Genomic DNA, 20,946 nt, shown 5'->3' with positions numbered 1-20,946 from the left:
TATTTAACAGTGTCTCTACTGACAGCTGCACAAAACATTCATCTTATTTAGAAATATAAAATATGTTTCAACACCACATTACGTTGTGTTCACATTTACTGTTGCTTGATCACATATTTGAACCACACATGTTTTTGAGGTTTTGTTGATGATAAAAAATGTATTCTTTTTTATATCACTATATAATTTTGAGTTCCTTACAAATACAAAGACAAAATAATGATATTTATATTTCCATGATGAATCCAAAGCTTTTCATTTCCCACAGAGAGGAGTATCAGATGAAGTTATGAAAGCATTTAATTTCTTTCTGCTCTTCATGAGATTAAAGACCAAAGACTTGATGAAGTTATTTATCAGTGAAAGCTTTATTAGCAAAAACATCAGTCATCAACATGACAGTTATGAAGCACACTCACATCTAGCTGCTGAGCTCCACACATTCCTCTCTAAGTTGTTGTTGTCCAACACTTTACAGCAGTGTTGTTCTCTGTCACACAAAGCTTTAGTTTCCTCTACAAACATTCAAACTCAGATTGATCAGAGCAGCAGGTGTGTTCGTCCTGCTCCCCCCACACACAGCTCCTGTCCTGGGCTTCAGCCAGTCCCTCTAGCCCTCACACTGGCTCCTGCGGAGGGACTGGATCTGGCTGTGGCCATGATGGAGGACCTTGCAGGAGTACAGCTCTCCTAACATCCAGCGCTCCTGGCTCAGGCTCAGGGTGCTGCTGCTGCTGTAGCGTCCGCTCTTCTCCTCCTCTGAGCTGCTCAGGACCCCCTCTGTCACCTCTGTACCGTCCACCTCCCAGCTCACCACGGCTCCCTGAGGAGAGTAGCCAGTCAGCAGGCAGGCCAGCGTGGCCGAGCCCCCAGAGAGCTGCTCAGAGGAGGGGGGAAGCAGAGAGACTGAGGGCCTGACCATGGGGCCAGCTGGAGGGGAGAGCAGAGACACACAAGGAGCAGATTAACTTCCACTGTAGGACAGACAGCTGGACATGACACAGTTATGATACATGACAGAGGTTAACACTGCTGTGGATCAGCTGTGTGCACCATACTGTGATCAGACAGAGGAGAGGAGCTGAGACATGACAGGAAATGAGGCTTTGACTAATAAAACTAAATTAGAAAACTTGATGTCATTTTGGCTTCGAAAGTAATAAATCTTCATCTGTGGCACTCATCAAAAATATCTACATCATAGACAATATATTGCAACGTTAATTATGTGTACATGGAATTTAAATCTTAATAACTTTGTATGATTTTCTTTTATATCAGCTTTATAATGTGTGACAGTAAATAACTTTGTGGTGGAACAAAATGTAACATCTGTGTCCAGTTAAAGACTTTGTCATCTGTCTGTTTCACTTCCTTTTCACCACTTTAAACTAACGAACTGTGAACACAAGCCACAGCTTAACTGTATGTACATATAAACTCAGTTATATGTTTAAACATCATATTAGATTTCATTTTAACAACTGTGTGAATGTAAAAATCTCAAAATAAGAAAACACATTAATTTACTGAGCAGTAAAATGTCCCTCACACAAGTTGAGCAGCCACATTTGGTTTGACACAAGTTAAATTGAAAATAAAATAAGAAGAAATTCAAGTTTTGTGACGTAAATTTAACCATAAAATTATCTCTAAAACAACAAGAATATTTATCTTTGCAGATTTTTTTTCCAAACTGTGATATCAATCAAGCTCAATGAATCACACAAAATATATAAAAAATAAAATAATCATAACAATTTCATAAATTATGGCATTTCTTGAGCAAAATTTGGTATCATATCTATTTGTAAAAATGATAAATCTCTGGTACTTACAGTGAACGATGAGTTTGGTTCCTCCACCAAAAGTGTACCACAGTGATACAAACTCATTAAGTGGCCGTACAAAAACCTCCTGCACTGTGAACAAGCATCTATCCACTGAAAATACTCTCTTATTTTTATAATTACACAGAAATAATTCATTTTTAATGAATCTACAAAGCTTTTTTTATGACATGGAATGAAAATATTGTATAAATAAAGATTATTTCTTGAGTTTTTCTTTACTTTTCTACACCTGACAGAGAAATGATTACAGTCTGTTTGTAAAAACAGTCATTTTTCTTCACAGTTTTATATGAGTTAATACATGGTCAAATACCCATGATGCATTTTAAATAATAATGATTTCAAACTAATATTAAAATGAATATAAACATATAATTTATCTGCATTAAACCCTGTGAGTAAATGAAAGGCAGACAAACAGACATATCATACCAAGCACAGTGAACACAAACTTGTCCTTAAATCCTCAACTGCACTTGTAATATAAATCTTTTCCTCTTTTCCATTAAGATGATAGATGGTGTAAATCCAAGCAGTATTCCTCCTGATTTTGTGTCCCACGTTGCCTTGAGTGTGTTGAGAGCAGAGAAATGATTTCCATAGAGAGGAGGCTTTGCATGGTCAGCTGATCCTCCAGTGAAGTGAGAAGGTTTATAGTCCTGTGAGTTCAACACTGCAGGACTCAGATGTGTCAGTCAACACAGCAGAAAGCACAAGCACCATGACTCTCATCACCATCCTCATCTGGACGCTGGCCTGCTGCTGTTTCACAGGTTCATTCACTCAGCAACATTTCAAACATGATGTGCTGCCTTTTCTCTCATTGATTTCTGCTGATAAATGAATGATTTGTTTTTGTCTGCAGGATGCAGCGCTCAGGTGACTGTGACTCAGCTTCCAGTGGTGACATTTACTCCAGGATCCACTGTCACTCTCACCTGTAAGACCAGCAGAGCTGTTTACAGAGATAGTGATGGAGATGACTGGCTGCACTGGTATCAACAGAAATCTGGACAGCCTCCAAAGCTCCTAATGAAATTTGTGAGCACACGTGAATCAGGAACACCAGCTCGGTTTAGTGGCAGTGGAAGCAGCTCTGACTTCACTTTGACCATCAGTGGAGTTCAGACTGAAGATGCAGCAGTTTATTACTGTCAGAGTATTCACGTCATCAACAGTGTTAATGTGTTCACACAGTGATTTGTCGTGGTACAAAAACCTCCCTCAGTCAGACTGCAGAGACACTGAGCTGTTACAGCAGGAAGCGACTGCAGCTGCTGAAGAGGAAGAGACTCTGACACAGACCACTGAACACAGAGCTGACAGTAACCTCACCAAGCACACACTACACACTAACACTGACTTATTAATGAAAAAGATTCTTATAAATGTAATCACACTACATGATGCTCTTTTCACAATTATTGTCTAAAGTTGAGAGAAAGGTTGCCTGATCACGTACAACAACCTCTGTTGTTAATGTGTGTTTGTAAACCTGATATAATCATGTGATCTTTCCTTATCTTTATATATAATTTTAAGTCTATTATAAGTTCACAAACAATACTGACATTTATATTTACATAGTGACAGTGACATGATGGAATTAAATGTATTCAAACATATTTTGGACAAAAAGAAGAAGAATGTGATAAATCAGTTCAGGGAGGACCCAAATGCAGAGTAACAGGCAGCTTGGAGTTTTAACAAAAAGCAAGCTTTAATGCAGCTGATAAAAAACATCTAGACCAAGCAGGTAACTGAAAGTCCAAATGAAAGCAGAACCAAAACTAAACTGAAATCCAACTGGGATAATACGATGAACTCAGGTATAAAACTCCAAACAGAACACCAGGCAGGAAACAGAGCAGGGAAAGACACCAAGAACACAGGGATGAGCACAGGACAAACTGACAGGGAACAAAGGGAAACACACAGGTATATATGCCGCAGTTCCCCAAACTCTGGAATGAGCTCCCCCTCCAGGTTAGACTGGCAGATACCCTCCCTGTTTTTAAATCTCATTTAAAAAACCCACCTGTTTTCGTCGGCCTTCTCTGTCCCTGTATGAGAGTTGGCAGCCTTTTGTTGTCTTATTTTGTGTTTTCTTTTCTTGTGTTTTATTTACTGACTTTTGTATATTATATTTGATGTACAGCACTTTGGTCAACGCTGTTGTTTTTAAATGTGCTATATAAATAAATTTGTATTGTATTGTATTGTATTGTATTGTATTGTATTCGTTTGACAATCCAGGCCAGTCATTCCTTGTCGGATTTATATGACCATATGACACGTCTGATCTGAAAGCGTTTCATTGCAACAGTCCGGAAAACATGGCAGCGCGCCATAAGTTTGTTTTTGTTTGCATGGTTGCTGAGCAACGGAGACTTTGCTGGTTCAAACGACTTTAGGCTACAACGGGCTTGCACAGACTTTTTTTCCAACAAAAATCAACAGTGGAAACAGAAATGCCATTGCAAAGTACTTGTATGCTTTTTACAACACAAACGCTTAATTAAACAGCATATACGAGGACAAATTGAGGACAAATAACTTTGTTTACCATTCACAATGTGCACAGCCATCTTTGTCGTGACGTCAATTCGACCGACTCGGTCTACCTGGACCTTGCCCGAGTTTGATGACGAGACCTCCGGGTAGAACGGGTGTTCTTTTGTACCTTTTCGGACTGGAAACCGTATACCGGTTCCGGCTACCAATAGAATGCGGCAATATACACAGAAAACTAATGACAAGAAGGAGACACAGCTGGAGGAGGAGGACACGGGCAGAAGGAGGGAAATGAGGATTGGCTAACAACAAGGGTATGGAGGGAAACACTAGGATGGAGCAAACAAGACTAATACAGAACAGGTGTGAAGGGAAGACTGTTGGAACAGGGAAGGACTAACGAGACAGGTGTGACAGAAAACAGGCGGGAAAACACACAGAGACAGGAAGTAAAAGCAGACACGACACATGAGGAGAGAATCTACAAAATCAAACAGGAAGCAGATTAAACATGAATGATGAACATGAAACAAGGAACACAAACAGAAACCTCCAAAACAAAGTCCATAGGATCACAGAATATAAACAAAAACCCAGGATCATGACAAATGACATCATTTATTTTTCCATGAACACAAATTTCGGTGAAGCCATGAATTTGATTGACAAAATAAAACTCCTCTGACAGATTCTTATTCCTTTAAAAAATGCAGGTAATCCATAAAAAAAACTCTTAGTAGTAAAGATCCATTCATCCATTTTCATCTGCTTATCTGGGGCAGGGTCTTGGGGGCAGCAGGCTGAGTAAAGCACCCCAGATGCTTTCCAGCTCCTCCTGGAGGACCCCAAGGTGTTCCCAGGCCAGACAAAATATGTAATCCCTCCAGCATTTTCTGGGTCTGCCCAGGGGCCTCCAGTTGGACGATGTCCGAGCTCCTTACCCTATCTCTAAGGCTGAGCCCAGCCACCCCACAAAGGAAACTCATTTCCGCCGCTTGTATCTGCAATCTCATTATTCAGTCGCTACCCAGAGCTCATGACCATAGGTGAGGGTTGGGACGTAGATGGACCAGTAAATCAAAAGCCTCGCCTTCGGTCTCAGCTCCCTCTTCACCACGACAGACCAGCGCAGCGCCCGCATCACTGCAGAAGCCGCACCGACCCACTGATCCATCTCACGCTCCATTCTACCCTCACTCGTGAAGAAGACCCCGAGACACTTGAACTCCCTCGCTTGAGGCAGTAACTCTCCCCCAACCCGGAGAGGACAATACACCGGTTTCCGGCAGAGAACTATGGCCTCAGACTTGGAGGTGCTAACTCTCATTCCAACTGCTTCACACTTGGCTGCAAAACGCCCCAGTGCATGTTGGAAGTCACAGTGTGATGGAGCCAACAGAACCACATCATCTTTGAAAAGCAGAGATGCAATTCTGGGGTCCCCAAATCGGACCCCTTCCGACCCCCGGCTGTGCCTCGAGATCCTGTCCATTAAAATCACAAACAGGATCAGTGACAAGGGACAACCTTGGTGGAGGTGAACACCCACCGAGAACGTGTTTGACTTTACACCAAGTATGCGAACACAGCTCTCACTTTGGTCATACAGGGACCAGATGGCTCGTAGCAGCGAGCCTGGCACCCCATACTCGCGCAGTACCCCTCACAAGACCCCCCAAGGGGACGCGGTCATAAGCCTTCTTCAAGTCCACAAAGCACATATAGACTGGATGGCCAAACTCCCATGACCCCTCCAGCAGCCTCGCAAGGGTAAAGAGCTGGTCCACTGTTCAAAAGCCAGGACGGAAACCGCATTGCTCCTCCTGAATCTGAGGTTCGACAATCAACGGTGTGATAGCCCAATAGTTGGGGCACACCCTCTGGTCCCCTTTTTTGAAGATGGGGACCACCACCCCGGTCTGCCACTCTGCGGGCAAAAGTAGTAAAGATAGGATGAGTTAAAACCTGAAGACAGAAAACTTCATTGGAGGAGATGACAAACAGATAATGTTTTCTAGCATGTAAGGAAGCCTGTAAGGCACTGCATTGTGTTTTCTCCACTGAAATGGTTGAACAAACTAATGCACATGATCATTTTAAGAGGAGGAAGAAGGAATATGCTAGGACAGGTTTTTTCAGGGACCCTTTTAAGTTTGTTAAAGGATTGTTCAGCCAGGAAAAGGGAGGGCAGCTTAAAGCAGAAAGGTTAGAGGTTGAAGAATATTTGAGAAACACGTATTCAGATTTGGAGAAGAATAGGATAGTAGGTTTCCCACCTGATATCCCTCCATTAGGAGGGATAGAGCATGAGATGGATGTCAGGCCACCTAGGTGGAAGGAAGTTCAGGAGGTGGTCAGGCGTGCAAAGGCTTCTTCGGCCCCAGGGCCTAATGGAGTCCCCTACCGGGTTTATAAAAGTGCGCCTGATACCCTTAAATTTTTGTGGAAACAGCTAAGAATAGTTTGGGAAAAACAAATTATACCAAGAGCATGGCGTAGGGCAGGGGGTGTCCTCATTCCTAAGGAGAAGGAGTCTGTGGACCTTAGCCAGTTCCGGATGATTTCTCTCTTGAATGTGGAGGGGAAGATTTTCTTTAGTGTAGTAGCGCAGAGACTAGCTAGCTACTTAGAAAGGAATAGCTTAATAGATACCATGGTGCAGAAGGCAGGAATACCAGGTTTTTCAGGGTGTTTAGAGCATACTAGCATGATCTGGCACCAGATTCAGGCAGCGAAGATTAACAAAAGGGACCTACATGTAATATTTTTAGATCTTGCAAATGCGTTTGGTTCAGTACCGCACAGCCTCATTTGGAGTGCGTTTGACTACTTCAGAGTGCCACAGGTAGTTGTTAACTTAGTGAAAGCATATTTTCAGGATATTAGGTTGTGTCTAAGTACAGCAGGTTTCACAACAGGTTGGCAGAGGCTAGAAATAGGCATCATGGCAGGGTGTACAATTTCTCCATTAGCATTTACTATGGCAATGGAAGTAATCATCAGGGCTTCTAAGTGGGTGGTAGGTGGGGAGAGACGGCAGAATGGGTTGCATCTTCCACCAGTTAGGGCTTACATGGATGACATGACACTGGTGACCACAACAATGCCATGTACAAAGAGGCTACTAGAGAAGGTAAATAAGAACCTCAAGTGGGCCAGCATGAAAATCAAGCCTAGTAAATCTAGAAGCATCTCGATATGTAGAGGGAAGTTAAGTGATAGAAAGTTTGTCATAGATGATGAGGACATCCCAACAATTAGGGAAAAGTCAGTAAAGAGCTTAGGTAGGTGGTACAATGTAGAGTTGAATGATAAGGAACAGGTGGTGAAATTTAGAAAAGATGTGGCTGAAGGATTGGATAGAATAGATAAATCAGAACTTCCAGGAAAGTTGAAGTTGTGGTGTTTGCAATTTGGGCTATATCCTAGGTTAATGTGGCCATTGTCAGTTCATGAAATTCCAATATCTGTTGTGGAGAGAATGGAAAGGTCGGTTAGCTCCTACATTAGGAAGTGGTTGGGCACTCCTAGGTGCCTAAGTAGTGTTGCATTGTATGGAAAAGGGATACTTCAGCTGCCAGTATCTAGTTTAACAGAGGAATTTAAATGTACCAAGGTCAGGACAGAGCTCTTGTTATCTGGGAGTAAGGACGTGGTAGTTAGGAGTGTGGTTCCAAATCCAACCAAGGGGAGGAAGTGGAACCCAAGATCGGCAGTTCAGGAGGCAGAGGCAGCTCTTAGACATGCAGAGATTGTAGGTAATGTTCAGTTTGGCTGGGGAGGCCTGGGGCTTGGCTCAGGTAAACCGGTATGGAATACAGCAGGCCTCAAAGATAAAAGAAAGCTGGTTGTAGAACAGATACGCAGACAGGAAGAGATAGTAAGGGGTGCAAAGGTAGTGGCCCAGGCTAAACAGGGACAGTGGTTGAATTGGGAAAGTGTAGAGAAGAGGAAGCTTAGTTGGAGGGACCTGTGGAGTATGGAGGAGAATCGTATTAGATTCCTGGTAGGGGCTACATACGATGTGTTACCAACCCCCCAGAACCTAAAACTGTGGGTAAATGAGGACCCATCATGCCCACTGTGTTCACGTACCGCAACTTTAAAGCATATTTTGTCAGGCTGTAAAGTTGGCTTGTCACAAGGCCGATATACATGGCGACATAATCAGGTGTTGAAATGTTTAGCTGCAGGCATCGAAGGGAAACGAAGACAGGTGAATTCAGAAGGTGTTAAGGATAGGGGCTTAGTAATTCAGTTTGTCCGTGAGGGAGAGAAATACAGAAGGGATAAGTTAGTGAGGAGGCAAGGGTGTGGCTGCCTAGAAGGTGCTTGTGATTGGGAAATGCAAGTAGATTTAGGGGGAAAGCTTGTTGTTCCTCAGGAAATAGTCTGTACCAGGCAGAGGCCTGACTTAGTGTTGTGGTCAGTGAGTCAACAGATAGTTTATTTCATTGAGCTGACAGTTCCTTGGGAAGACTCAGTGGAAGAAGCCTATGAAAGAAAAAAGCTTAGATATGCAGACTTAGGAGCAGAAGCTGAGCAGCGAGGATGGAAGACTAGGATTTGTCCAGTGGAAGTGGGGTGTAGGGGATTCATAGCAAGATCAACTGTCTCACTCCTGGGGGAACTCGGAGTGCGGGGACAGAATTTGAGGAAGATAGTGAGGGAAATGTCAGATGAAGCAATTAAATGCAGCCAGTTTATCTATTACAGAAGAAATAATGTCAGCTGGGGGCCAGCAGGGGGAACTACTAAGCAGGGCACATAACTCCTTGAGATCAGGTGGAGAGATCCACTTCCTGTCAGGAGAAATCCAGGAAGAGGAAGTATTTAAGTGTGGGAGTGGCCTATTGGAATCCATTTTGTTTGAGGCCATGCGGCAAGGTGAGTGTGCTTGCTGATCCTGTAAGTCCAGTTAGCTCCTTTAACTTTAGCTTATATTGTAGTTATGCTATGTAGTGTGTGAAATAGAGTATGGTGAATGTGACAGGAAAGCTAGTATCAGCATTGCTTCTGCCTGGAGCTCGCATGTATGGAGCCTGGGTTTGGTTGAAGATGGCAGTGCTGTTTGGGCTGAGAAAGCCATGTGTAAGTAAGAAGGAAATCCAGGAAGAGGAAGATTATTTAAGTGTGGGAGTGGCCTATTTGAATCCATTTTGTTTGAGACCATGCTGCAAAGTGAGTGTGTTTGCTGATCCTGTGAGTTCATTTATCTCCTTTAACTTTAGCTTACATTGTAGTTATGCTATGTAGCGTGTGAAATAGAGTATGGTGAATGTGCTAGTAAAGGTAGTATCAGCATTGCTTCTGCCTGGAGCTCGCATAAACAGAGCCTGGGCTTGGTTGAAGTTGGCAGTGCTGTTTGGGCTGAGAAAGCCATGTGTAAGTAAGAAGGAAATCCAGGAAGAGGAAGATTATTTAAGTGTGGGAGTGGCCTATTTGAATCCATTTTGTTTGAGACCATGCTGCAAAGTGAGTGTGTTTGCTGATCCTGTGAGTTCATTTATCTCCTTTAACTTTAGCTTACATTGTAGTTATGCTATGTAGCGTGTGAAATAGAGTATGGTGAATGTGCTAGTAAAGGTAGTATCAGCATTGCTTCTGCCTGGAGCTCGCATAAACGGAGCCTGGGCTTGGTTGAAGTTGGCAGTGTTGTTTGGGCTGAGATCACTGTCCAGCCTCCTGGAGGTGTCATTGTTGTGAGGGCTCGTCCTGGGGAGGTAGACTGTACAGCCTAACCCGGCGGGGGAGTGTGATAGCCTAACAAGGCTTCCTTCCCTGGGTCTACCTCCTCTGTGGTAGTATAGGTAAGGTAAAGGAGGTTGTTCGGTTAGTGTGGGGAGCAGTGAGACCTGGCATTAGGGGAGTGTCTCTGGGACGCCAGAGATCACTGTCTAGCCTCCTGGAGGTGTCGTGGGACTAACTAGACGAAACACCGGTGAAAGGAGGTTCCCACCCGATGACCCCAAAGACATGTTAGTTATCACTGCTCACGGGTCTGTGTAGTTAAGCCTTGCCATAATAGCTTATCGTAGGGCTTAGGAGGATTATTCACTGAGTGCTGATCCCTTTTTTTTTTTTATTAGAGCACAAACTTCTTGTGTTTATTTGAATTTAAAGACCTGAGGATCAAATACAAAATCAGTCTCATGTCAATTTAAAGTTGTTGTGAACCTGGACAGCCAGCAGAGGGCAGCCTGAATCTATTTATGAGCACAAAGACCTTTGAGAAACTTTTCAAAGACAGAAACAGCAGAGAGATGAGGAACAGAGAGTCAAAAGTTTCTCCATGTTCTTCATCAGTCCACAGGGAGATGTAGCCTCTACTGACTTTACTGAAGTGAAAACGGCCTGCTGCAGGTGCAGAGGGTTGGTGAAGAGACTGTGATGAGGATAACTGGTCCAGTGAACACAACACAAGAGTCATCATGCAGAACCACAATGAATGTAAATAAAACTGAAACAGACTCACAGACGCTCTTCCATATACAGTTTGAAACTTATATTCTTGTCACTTCATTCAGTCTCTTTATGAGGAAGCTGGGAAAGTTACATTCTGGTTGGACTCACTGATATCAAAACATATTTAACAGTGTCTCTACTGACAGCTGCACAAAACATTCATCTTATTTAGAAATATAAAATATGTTTCAACACCACATTACGTTGTGTTCACATTTACTGTTGTTTGATCACATATTTGAACCACAAATGTTTTTGAGGTTTTGTTGATGATAAAAAATGTATTCTTTTTTTATATCACTATATAATTTTGAGTTCCTTACAAATACAAAGACAAAATAATGATATTTATATTTCCATGATGAATCCAAAGCTTTTCATTTCCCACAGAGAGGAGTATCAGATGAAGTTATGAAAGCATTTAATTTCTTTCTGCTCTTCATGAGATTAAAGACCAAAGACTTGATGAAGTTATTTATCAGTGAAAGCTTTATTAGCAAAAACATCAGTCATCAACATGACAGTTATGAAGCACACTCACATCTAGCTGCTGAGCTCCACACATTCCTCTCTAAGTTGTTGTTGTCCAACACTTTACAGCAGTGTTGTTCTCTGTCACACAAAGCTTTAGTTTCCTCTACAAACATTCAAACTCAGATTGATCAGAGCAGCAGGTGTGTTCCTCCTGCTCCCCCCACACACAACTCCTGTCCTGGGCTTCAGCCAGTCCCTCTAGCCCTCACACTGGCTCCTGCGGAAGGACTGGATCTGGCTGTGGCCATGATGGAGGACCTTGCAGGAGTACAGCTCTCCTAACATCCAGCGCTCCTGGCTCAGGCTCAGGGTGCTGCTGCTGCTGTAGCGTCCGCTCTTCTCCTCCTCTGAGCTGCTCAGGACCCCCTCTGTCACCTCTGTACCGTCCACCTCCCAGCTCACCACGGCTTCCTGAGGAGAGTAGCCAGTCAGCAGGCAGGCCAGCGTGGGCGAGCCCCCAGAGAGCTGCTCAGAGGAGGGGGGAAAGCAGAGAGACTGAGGGCCTGACCATGGGGCCAGCTGGAGGGGAGAGCAGAGACACACAAGGAGCAGATTAACTTCCACTGTAGGACAGACAGCTGAACATGACACAGTTATGATACATGACAGAGGTTAACACTGCTGTGGATCAGCTGTGTGCACCATACTGTGATCAGACAGAGGAGAGGAGCTGAGACATGACAGGAAATGAGGCTTCGACTGATAAAACTAAATTAGAAAACTTGATGTCATTTTGGCTTCGAAAGTAATAAATCTTCATCTGTGGCACTCATCAAAAATATCTACATCATAGACAATATATTGCAACATTAATTATGTGTACATGGAATTTAAATCTTAACAACTTTGTATGATTTTCTTTTGTATCTGCTTTATAATGTGTGACAGTAAATAACTTTGTGGTGGAACAAAATGTAACATCTGTGTCCAGTTAAAGACTTTGTCATCTGTCTGTTTCACTTCCTTTTCACCACTTTAAACTAACGAACTGTGAACACAAACCACAGCTTAACTGTATGTACATATAAACTCAATTATATGTTTCAACATCATATTAGATTTCATTTTAACAACTGTGTGAATATAAAAATCCCAAAATAAGAAAACACATTAATTTACTGAGCAAAGATTATTTCTTGAGTTTTTCTTTACTTTTCTACACCTGACAGAGAAATGATTACAGTCTGTTTGTAAAAAAAGTCATTTTTCTTCACAGTGTTATATCAATTAATACATAGTCAAATACCCATGATGCATTTTAAATAATAATGATTTCAAACTAATATTAAAATGAATATTAACATATAATTTCTCTCCATTAAACCCTGTGAGTAAATGAAAGGCAGACAAACAGACATATCATAGCAAGCACAGTGAACACAAACTTGTCCTTAAATCCTCAACTGCACTTGTAATATAAATCTTTTCTTCTTTTCCATTAAGATGATAGATGGTGTAAATCCAAGCAGTATTCCTCCTGATTTTGTGTCCCACGTTGCCTTGAGTGTGTTGAGAGCAGAGAAATGATTTCCATAGAGAGGATGCTTTGCATGGTCAGCTGATCCTCCAGTGAAGTGAGAAGGTTTATAGTCCTGTGAGTTCAACACTGCAGGACTCAGATGTGTCAGTCAACACAGCAGAAAGCACAAGCACCATGACTCTCATCACCATCCTCATCTGGACGCTGGCCTGCTGCTGTTTCACAGGTTCATTCACTCAGCAACATTTCAAACATGATGTGCTGCCTTTTCTCTCATTGATTTCTGCTGATAAATGAATGATTTGTTTTTGTCTGCAGGATGCAGCGCTCAGGTGACTGTGACTCAGCCTCCAGTGGTGACATTTACTCCAGGATCCACTGTCACTCTCACCTGTAAGACCAGCCAAGCTGTTTACAGACACTCTAGTGTTGGAGATTATATGTTCTGGTATCGACGGAAACCTGGACAGCCTCCAAAGCTCCTAATGAGATTTGTGAGCACACGTGAATCAGGAACACCAGCTCGGTTTAGTGGCAGTGGAAGCAGCTCTGACTTCACTTTGACCATCAGTGGAGTTCAGACTGAAGATGCAGCAGTTTATTACTGTCAGAGTTACCACAGTGGTGGTGTGCTCACACAGTGATTTGTCGTCGTACAAAAACCTCCCTCAGTCAGACTGCAGAGACACTGAGCTGTTACAGCAGGAAGCGACTGCAGCTGCTGAAGAGGAAGAGACTCTGACACAGACCACTGAACACAGAGCTGACAGTAACCTCACCAAGCACACACTACATATTCACATTAATACACTGGCATATTTCAGATATTTTTATACACTTTCATTCTTTTCCCATTTGAAAAAGTTATGACAACTTACATTCCATGATGTTCATTTTCTACAGACAGTAGTTTTATTGAAATGTATGTAACCAAAAATCCAAACATACATAAGAAATACATCCAACATTTAACAGGCTACCTGTTTCCCTCTGCCTCCAGGCTGTGTGCTAAGCTAAGCTAACTGGCTACTGGCTTTAGCTTCATTTTTGTATACAATATGGCAGGGGTATTAAGTTTGATCAAGTATTTAAAGAATCAGTTTGGAACTGTTCTTTTGAGCTTTATCAGGTAACACAGAGTCTGCTGTCCAGAGTTTCTGAGGGGGTACTTGTTTAATCCTTGTTCTTGTTGGACTAAGAGTCTCATCCTACTCTCCAATGTGCTATGTGTGAGCTCAGTCCTGCGTGTTCTTTAATGAAGCAATAGGAGAAGATATTTGGTCTCAGTTAATGTAATTTATTAAGCAGTAAAGGAATAAAATTACAGAGCTCTGGGTCTCAACTTCACGTCCCTGACGAACAACAAAGGTGTGTCAGTTCACGAAGTCTGACCTTCTGTCCTTCCCCTGACCCAGTATATTTGAGCGTAACAGAGTGTCATTGTGCACGCAAGGCGTTGTCCTCTTCTCATTGGCAGTTCCACTTCCTCCTTCACCACACCACGCCCCTGCCTCCTGTTAATCTGACTCCTTCCTGCTGGCGGTGGGGGCGTGGTTCCTGTTTTGAAAGACAAGAGAACAACACAACTCCCTACACGTGCTGTACCTTACTATCTGTTCATCACTTTCTATTCTTTTTACCATATATGAAACTAATTATCTAAGCATTGCGGTATGTGCTCCTCAGAGGAGGCTTTGCATGGTCAGCTGATCCTCCAGTGAAGTGAGAAGGTTTATAGTCCTGTGAGTTCAACACTGCAGGACTCAGATGTGTCAGTCAACACAGCAGAAAGCACAAGCACCATGACTCTCATCACCATCCTCATCTGGACGCTGGCCTGCTGCTGTTTCACAGGTTCATTCACTCAGCAACATTTCAAACATGATGTGCTGCCTTTTCTCTCATTGATTTCTGCTGATAAATGAATGATTTGTTTTTGTCTGCAGGATGCAGCGCTCAGGTGACTGTGACTCAGCCTCCAGTGGTGACATCTGCTCCAGGATCCACTGTCACTCTCACCTGTAAGACCAGCAGAGCTGTTTTCAGAGATGGTAGTGGAGATGACTGGCTGCACTGGTATCAACAGAAATCTGGACAGCCTCCAAAGCTCCTAATAAAATATGTGAGCACACCTGAATCAGGAACACCAGCTCGGTTTAGTGGCAGTGGAAGCAGCTCTGACTTCACTTTGACCATCAGTGGAGTTCAGACTGAAGATGCAGCAGTTTATTACTGTAAGAGTTTCCATGTCATAAACAATGCTGATGTGTTCACACAGTGATTTATTGCTGTACAAAAACCTCCCTCAGTCAGACTGCAGAGACACTGAGCTGTTACAGCAGGAACCGACTGCAGCTGCTGAAGAGGAAGAGACTCTGACACAGACCACTGAACACAGAGCTGACAGTAACCTCACCAAGCACACACACTGCTAAACACACAAATACACTGGCATATCTCATATTTTTTCTTATACTTTTATTATTATCCCAGGTTGAACAGTTATGACAGCTCACATACCATGATGTTCATTTTCCACAGACAGTATAATTAAAATGTATGAAACCCAGAATCCAAATATACATTAACATGTTATTTTTACACTTGTAAAAGTGTACAGGCACCTGTTTCCCCCTGTTTCTGGTCTGTGTGCTAAGCTAACTGGCTAATGCCTTTAGCTTCCTCCTAACCATACAACATGACAGTGATATTGATCTTATCATTAAATCCTTATATAGAAATTGAGTACGAGTATTTCCTAAAAACATTTAACTACTCATTTAGCATTATTCGGTAAACATCAATGAACAGTGTAACATCTTTCCTCTAAGCTGCACACAACACACTCTAAGTCATAGCTCAACATTTTTATCATTGTTTCTTTTATCTTCCATTCTATCAACAGTGTTGTCATTTGAATTATCCTCTCAAAAAATACGATGTTATCACCAGACCAACCAGAAACACATTCATTTGGTGGCTGTCTTAAATGTTTTATGTAAAACAGACTTCAAGTCATTACTCAGGATTTTTATGCTTTATTTAAAAAAAGAGAGACATTTCGTGATGGACAAGGTAGAACACAAGTACAGCGGTGGTGATCTGTGGGTGGCATGGAGAGGCATTAAATCCATGTCCTCAGCCACTAACATCCAAGATGAAACCAACAGAACACCAATTAGAATAGAGGGATGCAATGAAGATCTGCCAAACGCTTTTAACCTCTTTCACTCGCAGTTTGAAAACCATGACCTCTCAGACAGTCTTTCCCTTCTTAAACAGGATATTACCTCTGACACTGACTGCAATGGTCATTAGTCAGGAGTGTGTAAATAACCTTCTGAAGAAGGTGAATGTAAGAAAGGCCTCTAGCCCAGATGAAATTTGTGGACACACATTAAAGTATTGTGCTGACCAACTTAGCAGTGTCCTCCACCACATCTTTCAGATGTCACTCAACTGCAGTCAAGTCCCTGACTGATGGAAATCCTCCATCATAATCCCTGTTCCAAAAAACTCATCCCCCAAACAACTCAATGATTTTAGACCAGTAGCACTCACATCACTGTGTATGAAGGTCTTTGAGAAAATTATGAAGAACATAATTCTTTCACATAGAGAGGGGAGAATTGACCCACTTCAGTTTGCCTACCAGGCAGGGAAAGGCGTAGAGGATGCCAAGCTTTTTATTCTTAACTGCCTCTATAGACACTTGGAAAAACCTCAAGCCCACGCCCGGCTCTTATTCGCTGACTTTTCCTCGGCTTTTAACTTGATGCAGCCGCATCTTTTACTTATGGTCTTATGGTTGTCAGACTTTTTAACTAAGAGAAAGCAGAGGGTCTCTGTAAATGGTTGTGTCTCAGACTCCTTAGCTCTGTCCACCGGTTCACCACAAGGGTGCGTCCTCTCCCCTTTACTCTTTATTTTATATACAGATGAATGCAGGAGTGCCAAGGAAGGCAGCTACCTAGTCAAATTCTCTGATGAAACTGTGCTTCTGTCTCTTCTTCAAGGATCTGAATCAGGACTTGGGGAGGCTCTTGTTGATTTTGTTTCATGGTGTGACAAAAACTACTTAGACTTGAATGTGTCCAAAACTAAGGAGCTTATAATTGATTTTAGACGCAACAAAAACCCAGCTGCAGATAGCTCCATCCATGGTAGAACTGTGGAAAGGGTACCTTCATATAAATATCTAGGCACCTTTTTTGATGAGAAGCTGCAATTTGATGTGAACACTGCAGACATTGTGAAGTGAGGGCAACAGAGAATTCACCTTCTCCGCAAACTGAACTCTTTTCTGTCAGTCCCGCTATTCTTTGTCGTTTTTATCAGTCTTTTATCGAGGGTCTCCTGTGTTTCTCCTTTATCTGCTGGTTCCCCAGCCTTACGCTGAGAGATAAAAACAGCTTGTACAGCATTGTTAAAACATGTTCCAAGACCACAGGGGTGAAACTTAGGGACTTGTCCAGCTTCTGTGACCAGCAAACTTTGAGGAAGGCAAACAGCATTTTGTCTTCTAATGGTCATGTGCTTGCAGGTGAATTTTCTAAGTTGCCCTCAGGTCGCGGCTATGTCCCACCTGTCTGTAAGACTAACCGTTTTTTGAAATATTTTATTCCCTCCGCTATTCGTCTATTAAATTCTTTATAATGATTTTATCCCGTTTATGACATGTATTCCTCTGCATTCTATTTATTGTATTTATTCATGTATCTTATCTATCCTATTGTGTGTACTGTGTCTGTATAATGTATGCAAGCTGTTCAAAGCAATTGCCCCTGGTGGGATTAATAACGTTGTCTGTATCTGTATCTGATGTTGCTGCGAGGTTTGAGGTCAGGTTATGGGGTGATCAGCTGAAACACTGAGGAGGCTCTGAACGAAACACACTGAGGTCAGATGGGTTCACATAACATTATCCTAAATGCAACACCGGGATCTGGATAATAAGATAAATGACATTTAAATAATGAAGAAGAACAAGGTCAATCAGAACTTGTGTCACTGAAGTGTGTTCAGTGTTCATCCCGTTTGCCAAGAGGGGGCGCTAAACACAAGACAGCCTCGTGTCAGATGAGAACTCTGCTTTTTCAGTCTCACAACACCTGCTGTGTGTGTTACATGTATTTTGCATGACTTTAATGCATCACTGCTCCTCACAGTTTTAAGTTCTCATGTCACAGAGAGTCTGAACTGTTTTCATGCACTCAAACTGAAAATTGCATCAGGATGATGTTGACAATAACTCTGCTTGTCATGTTGGGTTTTCTGAGTCAGGGTGAGAGGTTCTGAAAATGTGTCTGACATTGTGGCTTTGATTAATGTCTAATTTATTATATTCTAAACTGCTGTTACTCAAGGTTTATATTTCATTTCTCATTTCAGAGTCTTCTGCCAACAATTTTCTGACTCAGACTGACAAATCCAAGTCTGTTAGTCTTGGAGGGACTGTGACCATCAGCGCCACAGGGAGTTCAAATATTGGCGCTGATCTCAGTTGGTACCTTCAGAAACCTGGACAGGCTCCCAAACTTCTTATATATGATGCATCAGATCGCTTCTCAGGAACTCCGTCTCGATTCAGTGGCAGTAGATCTGGTTCTCGCTACACTTTAACCATTAGTGACTTTAAGGCTGAAGATGTTGGAGATTATTACTGTCTGGGTGACCATGGTGGTGGAGTGTTCACACAGTGATTTGTCGTCGTACAAAAACCTCCTTCAGTTTGAGTCATCAAGCAGAACCACAATGAATGTAAATAAAACTGAAACAGACTCACAGACGCTCTTCCATATACAGTTTGAAACTTATATTCTTGTCACTTCATTCAGTCTCTTTATGAGGAAGCTGGGAAAGTTACATTCTGGTTGGACTCACTGATATCAAAACATTTTTAAGAGTGCTTTCACTAGTAGCTGCACAAAATAATCTTAAATAAGCGGAGTACCAAAAGAAACAGAATAAGAATAAAAACCATCTCTTGTCAATCATGTACTAAGATGATCAAGAAGGTATTTGTCAAAATGAATATATCATAAAAGAAAGACAAAGACACTGACTCATTATAATCCACAGTTTTATTTAATGATGGTTTAATGTTCATGCCACATTTGTGATGAATGAATAGTTTGTGTTGGAGTGAAACTAATAACATTCAGTTGAAGTTGAAAAATAATGAAGATAAAAAAGAATATGCAGAAGATGAGTATTAGAAAGCAACATGCAGACTAAAACACTGAGCAGAGAGCTGTGAAAGTGCAGAAAGATGTGAAGAGAGGAGATGTGTAGCTTCATCAAGATGTGTATGAAAGAAGCAGCATCATTTCCAGACAGGAAGTGTTGCTGAAGCTCTACTCTGAGCAGCGGTCAGGGTCCAGGCTTTGAGTGACAGGGCTCTGTCCATTCAGACTGGCCTCACAGCTCACTGAGCCCGCCTTCCTCCACTGGTCTGCAGGGAGGCTCAGGGTGCTGCTCCAGCTGTAGTGGCCGTCCCTCCCCAGGACCTCCAGGCTGTGTGACACCCCTGAGGAGCTGCTGCTGCCCCCCACCTTCCAGCCCAGCCTCCAGGCTGAGGGGAAGCCCCCGCTGGCCACACACACCAGTGTGGCACTGTCCTGCTGCAGCTCCTCTCTGGAGGGGGGGAGGACGGTCAGGGTGGGCCGCACCACACCCACTGGAGGAGACAGAGAGGGGGGAGGAGAGGGGGGAGAAAAGACAAAGGAATGAGAGTGAAGGCTTGGTAATAAAGAAAAATCACATCCTGCTCATTTCTTACATTTGATCAAATCAAACAGAATAACTTGTGCTGCTGTTGCACTCATAAATCACTCAGTATCAGACCATCAGCCACATGATTCAAGTGAGACTAAAAAGCTTGATTGATAATGATTATTGATGACATCTTCATATGTGTTTCATAATGTGTGACAGTGAATAACTCGTCCCTGTGATGATTTTCTTCTGTTGAAACTGACAGAGCTGAAACACTCATGTGAATACAGTTAAAACCTTTGTCATCTGTCTCTTTCACTTCCTTTTCACTACATGGAAAATGACTGAACCGTGAACACAAAGATAAACTGCATTTACTGAGAAAAACATCTTTGTGTTTAACAGAATCCACATCAGATTATAATTCAATAAATTATTTGATATTTTTAACATAAATGAAGAAATTGTAACCACAAATGTAATTTTTGAGCATTCAGCGTCTGATTTGACTGTTGATTGTTACTTTTTAACTTTCTTTCCATTAGCGAAATATTCAATGTTACCATGAAAACAATATAAATAAAAAACAGTAATAGTAAAATTATAATAAATGACTTATTCTGTGTAAATTAAAATGCAACTATTTGCAAGTTAATATTTATGTATTTGAAGTTTCTTCTCTGATTGTGAGATCAGCTTCATAAAATTACAAAAAAACAACAATCAAACGCTGAATTTAATCAGAGTCTCGTTAAATTTCTGATGAAAGTTGTATTTGTTATATATTATATGGAATAAAAATCTCTGGTACTTACAGTCAACGATGAGTTTGGTTCCTCCACCAAAAGTCCACCACAGTGATACAAACTCATTAAGTGGCCATACAAAAACCTCCTGCACTGTGAACAAGCATCTATCCACTGAAAATACTCTCTGATTTTTATAATTACACAGAAAAAATTAATTTTTACTGAATCTACAACACTTATTTAATGACATGGAATGAAAATGTTGTATAAATAAAGATTATTTCTTGAGTTTTTCTTTACTTTTCTACACCTGACAGAGAAATGATTACAGTCTGTTTGTAAAAAAAGTCATTTTTCGTCACAGTTTTATATCAGTTAATACGTGGTCAAATACCCATGATGCATTTTAAATAATAATGATTTCAAACTAATATTAAAATGAATATAAACATATAATTTATCTCCATTAAACCCTGTGAGTAAATGAAAGGCAGACAAACAGACATATCATACCAAGCACAGTGAAGACAAACTTGTCCTTAAATCCTCAACTGCACTTGTAATATAAATCTTTTCTTCTTTTCCATTAAGATGATAGATGGTGTAAATCCAAGCAGTATTCCTCCTGATTTTG

The 20,946-nt window shown here is 41.8% G+C and overlaps 2 pseudogenes across 2 annotated transcripts; both read right to left on the bottom strand.

Moving 5' to 3' along the window:
* Positions 1 to 349: 349 nt before the first annotated feature.
* On the bottom strand, positions 350 to 20,410 carry LOC144466986 (Ig lambda-1 chain C region pseudogene; annotated as a pseudogene). Its single transcript, XR_013493376.1, has 2 exons — positions 20,379 to 20,410; positions 350 to 930 (listed from the first exon to the last, which is right to left on the bottom strand). The product of XR_013493376.1 is annotated as an Ig lambda-1 chain C region pseudogene (transcript).
* LOC144467006 (Ig kappa chain C region, B allele pseudogene) lies at positions 11,299 to 11,919 on the bottom strand (annotated as a pseudogene). The gene has a single exon (XR_013493390.1). The product of XR_013493390.1 is annotated as an Ig kappa chain C region, B allele pseudogene (transcript).
* Positions 20,411 to 20,946: the final 536 nt, after the last annotated feature.

This window comes from Epinephelus lanceolatus, chromosome 15, assembly GCF_041903045.1.
Source record: "Epinephelus lanceolatus isolate andai-2023 chromosome 15, ASM4190304v1, whole genome shotgun sequence".
Classification (NCBI taxonomy): Eukaryota; Metazoa; Chordata; class Actinopteri; order Perciformes; family Serranidae; genus Epinephelus; species Epinephelus lanceolatus.
The sequence above is the reverse complement of the archived record's forward strand: the minus strand, read 5'-3'. Positions and strand labels throughout refer to the sequence as shown.